This window comes from Heterodontus francisci, chromosome 1, assembly GCF_036365525.1.
Source record: "Heterodontus francisci isolate sHetFra1 chromosome 1, sHetFra1.hap1, whole genome shotgun sequence".
Taxonomy (NCBI): domain Eukaryota; kingdom Metazoa; phylum Chordata; class Chondrichthyes; order Heterodontiformes; family Heterodontidae; genus Heterodontus; species Heterodontus francisci.
In genome coordinates, this window is record NC_090371.1 from 35,476,775 (window position 1) to 35,491,241 (window position 14,467).

The window sequence follows — 14,467 nt, forward strand, 5'->3', positions numbered from 1 at the left end:
CCCAGCCTCTAATATATACAAATGGTACTGGAATTGCTGAGCACAATTCACCGTTACAGTTTGGGTTCTCTTCCAATACTCTTTGTTCTGAGCTGAGGAGGTATCTTCTCTGGCCACCTTCAACCACTTCCTTATATCTCTCACTAGTCATGTTTCACTCTAACCCTTTCCAACCCCATTTCTGTGTCTGCCCCTGGAAAAAACTCCCTTCCAAGTTACTTCCATTGCATTTTCAAGTAACTAATTGCCAAGCCTTTGGCTTTCCATTCATCAAGACATTTCAACAATTATTGATCTGCCCAGCCACTCCTTCACCTCCACCCTGAGTCCAGAAAAATCTTGCTTGGCCATTTCCCCTGGATGTGACCTTTGCTGTGTCAAGTCCAAGGGGCACAGAATTGAATGTATCGTGTCCATACCTGATCAACCAACCATTTCAGATCTGGCAGGGACACAATCAGAACTATCAGTTCTCCTCTGCCAGAACAGTGTGCGACTCTAGAAACATCCCAGAGAGCAAATATAACCCTGAGCTTTTTTTCTCTCTCCACCAATAATCACTTCCTTAAACCCATCTCCCTGCCCTCTTCACTGTCATCTCCAACAAATAAGAGAAACGTGTGGACTTCTTTGCACTAATATTGAGATCATCCATTCAGATTCCTCTACTGCGTCAGCCCCCGCCCTCCTCCTCCCCTGCCCTTGCCCAGCAAGCCAAACATCCCACCTGGCTACTCCCTGCCCAAACCTGATCCCACGTCTGCCAGAAGGATTCACCATCTGTGGCTAACTAAGGAAGTTAAGAGTGATATAAAATTGAAAGAAAAGGCATACAATGCTGTGAAGATTAGCGAAAGGCCAGAAGATTGGGAAAATTTTAGAAACCAGAAAAGGATGACTTAAAAAAAAAGGAGAAATTGGAGCAGGAGAGACAACATGCTAGAATGATAAAAACAGACAGAAAAAGCTTCTCCAAGCATATAAAAAGTAAAAAGTAGCAGAAGTGAGCATGAGACTGGAGGAATGGGGAATTAATAATGGGAAATGAGGAAAGAGGCTTTGAACAAGTATTTTGTATCCTTCTTCACAGTATAGGACACAAAAAGCATCCCAAGAATAGTAGAAAAGCAGGAGGCAAAAGGGAGGAAGGAACTTAAAACAATCACTATCACGAGAGAAAAAATAATAACAAAGAACAAAGAACAGTACAGCACAGGTACAGGCCATTCAGCCCTCCAAGCCTGCGCCGATCTTGATGCCTGTCTAAACTAAAACCTTCTCACTTCCGGAGACTGTATCCCTCTATTCCCATCCTATTCATGTATTTGTCAAGATGCCTCTTAAACGTCATTATCGTACCTGCTTCCACCACCTCCCCCGGCAGCAAGTTCCAGGCACTCACCACCCTCTGTGTAAAGAACATGCCTCGCACATCCCCTCTAAACTTTGCCCCTCGCACCTTAAACCTATGTCTCCTAGTAACTGACTCTTCCACCCTGGGAAAAAGCTTCTGACTATCCACTCTGTCCATGCCACTCATAACTTTGTAAACCTCTATCATGTTGCCCCTCCACCTCCGTCGTTCCAGTGAAAACAATCCGAGTTTATCCAACCTCTCCTCATAGCTAATGCCCTCCAGACCAGGCAACATCCTGGTAAACCTCTTCTGTACCCTCTCCAAAGCCTCCACGTCGTTCTGGTAGTGTGGCGACCAGAATTCCACGCAATATTCTAAGTGTGGCCTAACTAAAGTTCTGTACAGCTGCAGCATGACTTGCCAATTTTTATACTCTATGCCCCGACCTATGAAGGCAAGCATGCCGTATGCCTTCTTGACTACCTTATCCACCTGCGTTGCCACTTTCAGTGATCTGTGGACCTGTACGCCCAGATCTCTCTGCCTGTCAATACTCCTATGGGTTCTGCCATTTACTGTATACTTCCCACCTGTATTAGATCTTCCAAAATGCATTACCTCACATTTGTCCGGATTAAACTCCATCTGCCATTTCTCCACCCAAGTGTCCAACCGATCTATATCCTGCTGTATCCTCTGACAATCCTCATCACTATCCGCAACTCCACCAACCTTTGTGTCATCCGCAAACTTACTAATCAGGCCAGCTACATTTTCCTCCAAATCATTTATATATACTACAAACAGCAAAGGTCCAAGCACTGATCCCTGCGGAACACCACTAGTCACACCCATCCATTCAGAAAAACACCCTTCCACTGCTACCCTCTGTCTTCTATGACCGAGCCAGTTCCGTATCCATCTTGCCAGCTCACCTCTGATCCCATGTGACTTCACCTTTTGTACCAATCTGCCATGAGGGACCTTGTCAAAGGCTTTACTGAAATCCATATAGACAACATCCACTGCCCTTCTGTAAACCATGTCCCCCTTGGCCCCTTTATTCCCTGCACCCACTTGATCCTGACCGTCACGTGGGACTGAAGTCCTCTTAATTCAGGCTCAGGCTGGGTGTTTGGGATATCGGGTTACAGGAGGGCTACCCTCCAGCTTAATCCACAGCTACAGTTAATGGCTCAGTACAAAGAGGAGGAAACTCAGTCCTTTCTTTAACTATCAACATACTTTATTCTCGTTGTTGTACAATGTAAGAATAAGGCTGAAACATTTAGTTAGACAAAAGAATGCAACTCAAACTGAGTTATACAGTTAATGACAAAGCTATCTAGAATTGATAAGCACACCCACTAGGTTCCTCTGGCCTTTCCCCGACCTAGTCACAGAAAACAAAGGATAATACCTGAAAAAGGGAGAGTTGCGCTGGCCAGGCATTCCGTTCTCTCTCTCTCTTACGTCGTCGCCGCGTTGCTTACGCAGGGTCTTCCACTTGCACGATTGTTGATCTCCGGAGTTTATTGCTGGCTCTATGCCCAAAAAGCTCTCTTCTTATTCTCTGTCTTATCTCTCCAAAACTGAGCTGCGTCTTTCCGGTTGGTTTAAGCCTGCTCACCTCATTCGCATCTTCTCCTAATTGGTCCAGGCCCAAAGACCCCGGTATCACACCGTGTCCAAATAAGGCCCTTTTCCTGTGATCGCTCCTTTCTCTTGTCCCATAAATTAATTAGTTCAAACTATAATTAGTTTAATTAGTGTCTGATCTCCAGGTTACTACAGGTCACAAACAATCCCAGCAGTTTGCAACTGATTCTGTATTTCTTGCAGCCTCTGGCCAACACTTCCTTCATCAATCATCTTCGTCACTTCCTCAAAGAACTCAATCAAGTTAGTGAGACACGACCTCCCCTTCACAAAACCATGCTGCCTCTCACCAATAAGTTCATTTGTTTCCAAATGGGAGTAAGTCCTGTCCCGAAGAATGCTCTCTAATAATTTCCCTACCACTGACGTAAGGCTATAATTTCCTGGATTATCCTTGCTACCCTTCTGAAACAAAGGAACAACATTGGCTATTCTCCAGTCCTCTGGGACCTCACCTGTAGCCAATGAGGATACAAAGATTACTGTCAAGGCCCCAGCAATTTCTTCCCTTGCCTCCCTCAGTATTCTGGGGTAGATCCCATCAGGCCCTGAGGATTTATCTACCTTAATGCTTTGCAAGACGCCCAACACCTCCTCCTTTCTGGCATGACCCAGACTATCTACACTCCCTTCCCTAGACTCATCATCCACCAAGTCCTTCTCTTTGGTGAATACTGATGCAAAGTACTCATTTAGTACCTCGCCCATTTCCTCTGGCTCCACACATAGATGCCCTCCTCTGTCCTTGAGTGGGCCAACCCTTTCCCTGGTTACCCTCTTGCTCTTTATATATGTATAAAAAGCCTTGGGATTCTCCTTAATCCTGTTTGCCAATGACTTTTCATTACCCTTTTTAGCCCTCCTGACTCCTTGCTTAAGTTCCTTCCTACTGTGTTTATATTCCACAAGGGCTTCGTCTGTTCTCAGCCTTCCAGCCCTTACGAATGCCTCCTTTTTCTTTTTGACTAGGCTCACAATATCCCTCGTTATCCAAGGTTCCTGAAACTTGCCAAACTTATCCTTCATCCTCACAGGACCATGCTGGTCCTGGATTCTAATCAACTGACGTTTGAAAGACTCCCACATGTCAGATGTTGATTTACCCTCAAACAGCCGCCCCCAATCTAAATTCTTCAGTTCCTGCCTAATATTGTTATAATTAACCTTCCCCCGATTTAGCACCTTCACCCGAGGACTAGTCTTGTCCTTATCCACAAGTACCTTAAAACTTACGGAATTATGGTCACTGTTTCCGAAATGCTCCCCTACTGAGACTTCGACCACCTGGTCGGGCTCATTCCCCAATAACAGGTCCAGTATGGCCCCATCCCTAGTTGGACTATCTACATAATAATAAAAGCAAAATACTGCGGATGCTGGAAATCTGAAATAAAAACAAGAAATGCTGGAATCACTCAGCAGGTCTGGCAGCATCTGTGGAAAGAGAAGCAGAGTTAACATTTCGGGTCAGTGACCCTTCATCGGAACTGGACTATCTACATAATGTTTCAAGAAGCCCTCCTGGATGCTCCTTATAAATTCTGCCCCATCCAAGCCCCTAGCACTATGTGAGTCCCAGTCAATATAGGGGAAGTTAAAATCACCCACCACTACAACCCTGTTACCTTTACATCTTTCCAAAATCTGTCTACATATCTGCTCCTCTACCTCCCGCTGGCTGTTGGGAGGCCTGTAGTAAACCCCCAACATCGTGACTGCACCCTGCCTATTCCTGAGCTCCACCCATATTGCCTCGCTGCATGACCCCTCCGAGGTGTCCTCCCGCAGTACAGCTGTGATATTCTCCTTAACCAGTAATGCAACTCCCCCACCCCTTTTACATCCCCCTCTATCCCGCCTGAAGCTTCTAAATGCCGGAACATTTAGCTGTCAATCCTGTCCTTCCCTCAACCAAGTCTCTGTAATAGCAACAACATCATAGTTCCAAGTACTAATCCAAGCTCTAAGTTCATTTACTAGTTCCCCCTCATTTATTTCACCTGCTGTCCTACTGCTCTGGTTCCCACCCCCCTGCCACACTAGTTTAAACCCTCCCGAGTGACGCTAGCAAACCTCGCAGCCAGGATATTTGTGCCCCTCCAGTTTAGATGCAACCCGTCCTTCTTGCACGGGTCCCACCTGTCCCTGAAGAGATCCAATGATCCAGATATCTGAAACCCTCCCTCCTACACCAGCTGTTCAGCCACGTGTTTAGCTGCACCATCTTCCTATTTCTAGCCTCACTGGCACGTGGCACAGGGAGTAATCCCGAGATTACAAACCGAGAGGTTCTGGCTTTTAACTTTCTACCTAATGAGTGTTGTTACAACACAATCCGGGAGTATTCTGGGAAATCCTTCTTGCAGAACTTCAATTTCAGCAACCTCGATTGGCTTTTCAGAAACTACTAGAGACATCAATACCTTATCCCCAGCTAAGTAATTTCCTGGCATCAAATCCAATATGCAAATCAAGGATGTTACAGGACCAGTGACGAAATCACATTGTCAATCAACCTTATACAATGGAACAGGTAAGTGACCTCTTGCAATGCTCCACTCTAGGACTTTCGCATCCATTGAACTACTTGGAAGAAAATTCAGATCCTTTGCTACCATTAATGACTAGGTTTCCCCTGTATCTCTAAGCAGAACAATTGATTTCCTGTCTCACCAAACAGTTATGGGGACACTTTACCCTTCAACACAATAATTCTATAAACTTCAGGGGCCTGATTTAATTCATCAGGACACAGAGGAGAACACCTCTGCTTGTAATTCAAAATTGCCAAGGCTACTGACATGTCAGCAGCACCTCCTACTTGGGCATCCTTTTCAAGACAGGTTTTCAGTAAACCTACCACAGCTACTGGATGGCCTTTTAAATTCCAGCATTCTGATTTTATGTAATAAAAGAAAAATACAGCAGATGGTGGAAATCTGAAATAAAAACAGAAAGTGCTGAAAATACTCAGCAGGTCTGGCAGCATCTGTGGAGAGAGAAACAGAGTTAACGTTTCAAATCTGTGACCTTTCATCGGAACTCGCAAAAACCATGGCAGGGTTCCATTTGTCCTCACTTTCCACCCCATCAGCCTTCATATCCAAAGGATCATCCTCTGCCATTTCCACCACCTCCAGCATTATGCCACTACCAAACACATCTTTCCCCTCCTCTCCCCATCAGCATTCCAAAGGGACCGTTGCCTCCGTGATACCCTGGTGCACTCTTCGATCACCCCCGACACCTTGTCCCCTTCGCACGGCACCTTCCCATGCAATCGCAGGAGATGTAGCATCTTACCTCCTCTCTCCTCACTATCCAAGGCCCAAAACACTCCTTCCAGGTAAAGCAGCGATTTACTTGTACTTCCTTTAATTTAGTATACTGTATTCGCTGCTCACAATGCGGTCACCTTTACACTGGGGAGACTAAACACAGATTGGGTGAACGCTTTGCAGAGCACCTCTGCTCAGTCCACAAGCATGACCACAAGCTTCCGGTTACTTGCCATTTTAATTCACCACCCTGCTCTCAATCCCATATTTCTGTCCTTGGCCTGCTGGAGTATTCCAGTGAAGCTCAACGCAAGCTCGAGGAACAGCACCCCACCTTCTGTTTAGGCACTCTACAGCCTTCTGGACTCAATATTGAGTTTAACAATTTCAGAGCACGACTGCCATTTTTATTTTATTTTATTTTATTTTATATTATTTTGGGTTTTTTTAACCGTGTGCCTGTCTTAAACTTGTTTTTTCATGATTTTGCTTCGGACAGAGCTGCTCATTATTCTGCTATTAACACTCTCTCTGGACTAATGCTTTGTTTTTTACTCCAACACTTATCACTCCCTTTGCCTTTTGTTCAGTGACATCTCTATCATTTAATCTCCCCTGCCCTCCGCCCTATCACACACCTTCCCTTTTGTTCTTCCTCCCCAACCCCCCACCTTTCACTTGTTCAAAGCCTATTACATTCCTAACTTTTGCCAGTACTGATCAAAAGTCACAGACCTGAAATGTTAACTCAGTTTCGCTCTCCACATCTGCTGCTAGACCTGCTGAGTATTTCCAGCACTTTCTGCTTTTATTGCTGATTTTATCTGCCCTCTTTTATTACAAAAATAACACAATGGTCCTTTCGACGCAAACTTAGTGTCCTGATTATCTTTCTCACTCTCTGAGGATTGACTGTATCCTCTCCTTTATGCTTTCTCTCACTAAAGCCAGATCTCTTTTCATTATCAAACGCCCTGTCTCTCCAACCTCACTGAAAATTTCCAAACTGGGGCTGTAACTACTGCTTTTGTGGGTCAACTCATAGAATCACAGAATTGTTACAGCGCAGAAGGAGGCCATTCGGCCCATCGTGTCCACACCAGCTCTCCAAAAGAGCAATTCATTTAGTGCCACTCCCCTGCCTTCTCCCCGTAACCCTGCACATTCTTCCTTCTCTTATAACAGTCTAATTCCTTTTTGAATACTTCAACTGAATCTGCCTCCACCACACTCTCAGGCAGTGCATTCCAGACCTTAACCACTCGCTGCGTGATAAAGATTTTCCTCATGTCACTTTTGCTTCTCTTACTTTAAATCTGTGCCCTCTCAGTTTCTCCCTATCCACACTGTTCAGACCCCTTATGATTTTGAATACCTCTGTCAAATCACCTGTCAGACTTCTCTTCGCCAAGGAAAACAGTCGCAACTTCTCCAATCTATCTTCATAACTGAAGTTCCTCATCCCTGGAACCATTCTCGTGACTCTTTTCTGTAGTCCCTCCAATGCCCTCACATCTTTCCTAAAGTGTGGAGCCCAGAACTGGACGTAATATTCCAGCTGAGCCCGAACTAACGTCTTATATAAGTTCAACAAAACTTCCTTGCTCTTGTACTCTATGCCCCTATTAATAAAGCCCAGGATACTGTGTGCTTTATTAACCGCGCTCTCAACCTGCCCTGCCACCTTCAATGACTTATGCACATATACACCCAGGTCCCTCTGCTCCTGCACCCCCTTTAGAATTGTACCCTTTATTTTATATTGTCTCTCCATGTTCTTCCTACCAAAATGAATCACTTCACATTTCTCTGCATTGAACTTCATCTGCCACCTAGCCGCCCATTCCACCAAATTGTCTATGTCCTTTTGAAGTTCTACACTATCCTCCTCACAGTTCATCGTGCTTCCAAGTTTCATATCATCCACAAAGTTTGAAATTGTGCCCTGTATACCAAGGTATAGGTCATTAATATATATCAGAGAAAGCAAGGGTCCTAACGCTGACTCCTGGGGAACTCCACTACAAACCTTCCTCCAGCCCGAGAAGCATCCAGTAACCATTACTTTTTGTTTCCTAACACTCAGCCAACAGTATCCATGTTGCTACTGTCCCTTTTATTCCATGAGTTATAACTTTGCTCACGTCTGTGTGAGGCACTGTATCAAATGCCTTTTGAAAATCCATGTACACCACATCAACAGCATTGCCCTCATCAACCCTCTCTATCACCTCAAAAAATTCCAACAAGTTAGTTAAACATGATTTTCCCTTGAGAAACCTATTCTGGCTTTCTTTAATTGGCCCGCATTTGTCCATTTGACTATTAATTTTGTCCTGGATTATGCTTTCTAGAAGTTTTCCAACAACCAAAGTTAAACTGACTGGCCTGTAGTTGCCGGACTTACCTTTACATCCTTTTTTGAACAGGGGTGTAACGTTTGCAATTCTCCAGTCCTCTGGCACCACCCCCAAGTCTAAGGAAGACTGAAGATTCTGGCCAGTGCCTCTGCAATTTCCACCCTCACTGCCCTCAGTATCCTTGGATGCATCTCATCTAGTCCTGGTCTTTTATCCACTTTAAATACAGACAGCCTATCTAATACTTCCTCTTTTATCAATTTACACCCCTCTAGTGTCTGAATTGCCTCCTCTTTCACCATTGTCTGTGTTGCATCTTCTTCCTTGGTAAAGACAGATGCAAAGTATTCATTTCATACCTCAGCTATGCCCTCTGCCTCCATGCGTAAATCCCCTTTATGGTCCCGAATCGACCCCACTCCTCCTTTTACACCCTTTTACTATTTAAATGTCTATAGAAAACTTTGGCATTCCCTTTAATGTTAGCTGCTAGTCTCTTTTCCTGCTTTCTCTTTGCTTCTCTTATTTGCTTTTTCACTTCCCCGCTGGACCTTCTATATTCAGCCTAGTTCTCAATAGTATTTTCTACCTGGCATCTGTCATAAGCACCCTTTTTCTTCTTTATCTCTTTTGTCACCCACGGAGCTCTGGATATGTTTACCCTGCCTTTCCCTTTCGAGAGAACATACCTTGACTGTGCCCGAACTACCTCTTCTTTGAAGGTAGCCAATTGTTCAGCTACCATTCTTTCTGCCAACCTTTGACTCCAAATTATTCGCCCCAGCTCCGTTCTTACCCCATTGAAGTTGGCTTTCCCCCAGTTAATTATTCTTACTCTAGATTGTTCTTTGTCCTTTTCCATAGTCAGTCTAAACCTTATGATACAATGATCACTATCCCCTAAATGATCTCCTGCTGTTACTTGATCCACTTGGCCTACCTCATTCCCAAGAACCAGGTCTAGTAGTACCTCCTTTCTCATTGGACTAGAAACATACTGCTGTAGAAAATGTCCCTGAATACACTCTAGGAACTCTTGCCCATCACTGCCCTTTACACCACTACTATCCCAGTCTATGTTTGAATAATTAAAGTCCCCTATTATAACTACCCTATAATTTTTGCACCTCTCTGTAATTTCCTTGCAAATGTTTTCCTCCACGTACTTCTCACTAGCTGGTGGCCGATAGACAACAGTGAGCAATGTAACTGCACCTTTTTTGTTCCTTAGCTCTAGCCAAATAAATTCTGTCCTCGGCCCCTCTGGGACAACCTTATTCTCCAGCACTGCAATGCTCTCCTTAATCAATACCGCCACCTCTCCCCCTTTTTTCCATTTCCTATTTTTCCTGAACAGGAATATTTAACACCCAGTCCTGCCCTTCTTTGAGCCAGGTCTCTGTTATAGCCACAACATCATATTTCCACATTGCAATCTGCGCCTGTACCTCACCAGTCTTATTAACCACACTCCGTGCATTCACATACATGCGCATTAACCCTGATTTAGACTTTATTACTTTCTCCCTTACTCTGACACCACCTCATAACTTACTATTCCCTACTCTTGTGCTATCTATCTCTCTCAGTATTCTGTGCAACTTTCTGATAATTCCTCCTGGTTTCGCCATCTCTGACAAGTTAGTTTAAACCCTCCCCACTAGCACTATCAAATCACCCTGCAAGCAACTCAGTCCCAGCTCTATTTAGGAGTAGTCTGTCCAGCCTGTACAGGTCTCATTCCACCCCCACCCACCCCTCCCAGAGCCAGTCACAATGTCCCAAGAATCTAAAGCCCTCCCTCCTGCACCATCTTTCCAGCCACACATTCATTTGCTTTATCCTCCTATTTCTATGCTCACTTGCGAGTGGCACTGCGAGTAATCCGGAGATTACTACTTTTGAGGTCCACCTTGCTAATTTTCTACCTGGCTTCCTAAATTCTTACTGCAGGACCACATCCCTCTTTCTACCTATTTCGTTGGTTCCAACAGGGACCATGACTGCTGGCTGTTCACCCTCCTGGCTCAGGGTGCTCTGCAGCTGCTCAGTGACACCTCAGTGACGTGATTCACGTCTGCGGCTACAGAAACACCTGTCTGTTCCCCGACTATCGTATCTCCTATCACTATCGTGTTTCCAGTCTTCCCTGTACCTCCCTGTACAGCTGAGCCACCCATGGTGCCGTGGTCTTGGTTCTGGCTGCACTCCCCAGATGATCCATCACTTTCCTCACTATGCAGAACTGAACATCTGTTGGAGAATGAGAGGCACTCAGGGGCGTCTTGCACTACCTGCCTATTTCTTCTTGACTGTCTGGTGGTCACCATCCCCTCTCTGCCTTCATATTCTCAAGCTGTGAGGTGACCCACATCTATAAACATGCTATGCATGAAGCTCACATCCTCGCGGATGTACCACAGTGATGCCAACTGCTGCTCAAGTTCCACAACTGGAGCTCAGGCTGCTGGAACTGATGACACTTCCTGCACATATGGTTATCCAGGACTCAAGAAGTGTCCTGGAGTTCCCACATAGCACAGGGTGTGCACTGCAGAGGTTGGAGCAGCCCTGCCATTCCTCTATCTATTCAATGATAAACCTTGGTACTGCAAATAAACCCTGTTACTACTAATACTCATAACCTTACCAACAGTAATAATAATCTTACTACTGTTAACACTAAACTTTACCAATACTAATCTACCTTACCACTATTAATATACCCTACCAATACTAAAATGTTACCAATAGCAATAATAACCTGACCAACAGTAATAAACCTTATTTAAAAAAAAGATAAGATTCACCAGCTACCCACTTGTTTCTTGTGATTAATACTTAATATTTTTTAATGTTTTTAAACTCCCAGTTGTTTAGACTGAGTTCCTAAGCAGCAAATACTCACCAGCCAATCAACTCACTGCATTCCTGTGATGTCACGGTCGATTTTGTTTTTCTTTTTTTCAAATTCCGGCGCACAGAGGTAGGCTTGGCCTGTGTCTGGATTTATTCTATCTCCGGTAGGTTGCTTGCAGGTCCACCACTGCCGTCATCGCTCCCGACTCTCTGGTTTAGTGGGAGGCCCCGAGCCTGGTTCTGGATTTATTCTGTCCCCGGTAGGTTCCTCGCAGGTTTACCACTCCGGACTCTCTCCAGGTAAGTCAATCATCTGCCATTGTTGTGGCATCCTTTATTTGACCAACTTTACATTCTTCCAGGTGAGACCTTTTTTCTGAAGAAACACTATTTTAAAATTCTTCCGTTAGGATGACTTCCCTAAGGCTCTCAAAGTCTTGCTGAATCTTCATTGACCTATACCACCTATCAAACACCAATTCCTTCTATCCAGCAAAGTCCATGTATGTCTGGCCCTGTTTCTCTTTTAAATTCCTGAATTTCTGTCTGTACTGCTCTGGTACCAATTCATATGAATGCGTATAGCAGCCTTTACTCTGTCATAGTCCCATCAGTGTTCATCTGACTGAGATGAGCACACCTCCAAAGCTTTTCCTACCAAAAACACTCCATAGGAGGATTGGCCAAGATGGTTTAGGCCATTAGGATTTATGGCAATTTTCTCAAATGATACAAAGTACATTTCTACTCCCTCTTCACTAAACTTAGGTACTAAGCGTAAATTCTTTGCCAAATCAAAACTACAAGGAGTTTCATCTGGTTCATCTTCAATTTTCACCCCCAATGCACACCCACTGGCTTTGAGTTTTGACATTCTCATTTCATTTAATGCCAAATTTCAAATTTCTTTTCTCTTTCCTTTTCTTTTTTGTTCCTTTCTGTTGAATTCAAGTTTTCTCATGTCAAATTGTAATTGTCCATCTCGTTCCCTTTCCATTTCTCTTTTTCTTTCTCCTGTCTTTCCTTTCTCTTTCCTCTCATTTTCTCTTTCTCCTCTTTCTCTTTCCAATCAGCTTCTCTAACTCAATTTTGGCTAGTTCCACTTGAACACTCGTAGGAAGATTCTTTTCTTCCTCAAGCTTCAAGTGAGGAACCAACTCTTGGACTTCTTCTGCTTTCTTAGCCTCTGATTTCACACAAACCCCCACATGTGCTGATATCGTGTCCAAATCAACCTTTTTCAGCTGTTGCAATAAAATGGGATTCAAATCTTTTCTCTGAACATATTTTTGTATATTGATGGTACTCATTTTGATTTCCCACTGAAAACAGCAAAAGTAAATGTAAAATCTTGTCTGCTTAAACTCTCAAAAATTCCAGCGAATCAATTTTACAGCTTAATCATGAACAATTCAAATCCCGCACAAGCCCCAATTTGTTACGACCTCAGTTGAAGCTGCTAACTTTAAAACATGGGGCTGGATTTAATGATTGAACTCGGCGGCCTTCCGACTTGGAAGAGCCGCTGCACAGCCTCCGCTACATTATGCACGGGGGCTGATTTAAATAGAGGGGTGGAGCGGCCGCCCCCGATGACATGAGTCCCCAGCAATGGCATCCGGCGCTGCCACGCAGGCACTGGCAGAATTTGTAAAAGGCTTCAAGTCCTTCAGTAATATTTCTATAGTTAGAGGTCCCGGTCTCCGGGAAAGATTTCATTTACACTCTAAATTCTGTCTCCCACACCCCAATGGGTAATTTATATACTCTCCACTTGCCTGGATGGACACTCAAGAAGCTCGACACCATGCAGAACAAAGCAGCCGGCTTGTTTGGCATCCCATCCAACACCTTCAACATTCACTTCCTTCACCACCGATGTACAGTGGCAGCAGTGTGTATCATCTACAAGATGCAGCAACTCACCAAGTCTCCTTCGACAGCACCTTCCAAACCTGCGACTTCTACCACCTAGAAGGATCAGGGCAGCAAATGCATGGGAACACCACCACCTGCAAGTTCCTCTCCAAGCCACACATCATCCTGACTTGGAATTATATCGTCATTCCTTTGCTGTCACTGGGTCAAAATCCTGGAACTCCCTTCCTAACAGCACTGTGGGTGTATGGGTTTAAACTAGAATGGCAGGGAATCTGAGCAGGGAGACAGAGGAGGGGGAAACAAGGTTAGAAATGAAAGACAGAAAAGTAAGAAGCAAAAGTGGAAGGCAGAGAAAACAAGGGCAAGAAACAAATGGAGCCATAGTGGAAAATAAAGCTAAGATGACTAACAATGTCAAAAAGATAAGTCTAAAGGCATTGTGCCTTAATGCGTGGAGCATTCACAATAAGGTAGATGAATTAACAGCGCAAATAGATATAAACGGTTATGATACAGCTGCGATTATGCAGACATGGCTGCAGGGTGACCAAGGATGGGAACTGAACATCCAGGGGTAGTCAATATTTAGGAAGGGCAGGCACAAAGGGAAAGGAGGTGGAGTAGCATTGTTAATAAAGGAGGAAATCAATGTAATAGTGCGGAAGGATATTGGCTCGGAAAATCATGATGTGGAATCTGTATGGGTGGAGCTAACACCAAGGGGCAGAAAGCATTGGTAGGGGTTGTCTGTAGGCCCCCAAACAATAGTGGCGATGTAAGGGATGGCATTAAACAGGAAATTAGAGACGCATGCAATAAGGGTACAATTGTAATCATGGGTGGCTTTAATCTACATATAGATTGGTCAAACCAAATTAGCACTAATACTGTGGAGGAGAATTTCCTGGAGTGTGTATGTGACGGTTTTTTAGACCAATACGTTGAGGAACCAACTAGAGAACAGGCTATCCTAGATTGGGTATTGTGCAATGAGAAAGGATTAATTAACAATCTTGTTGTGCGGTGTCCCTTGGGGAGAAGCGATCAAAACATGATAAAATTCTTCGTTAAGA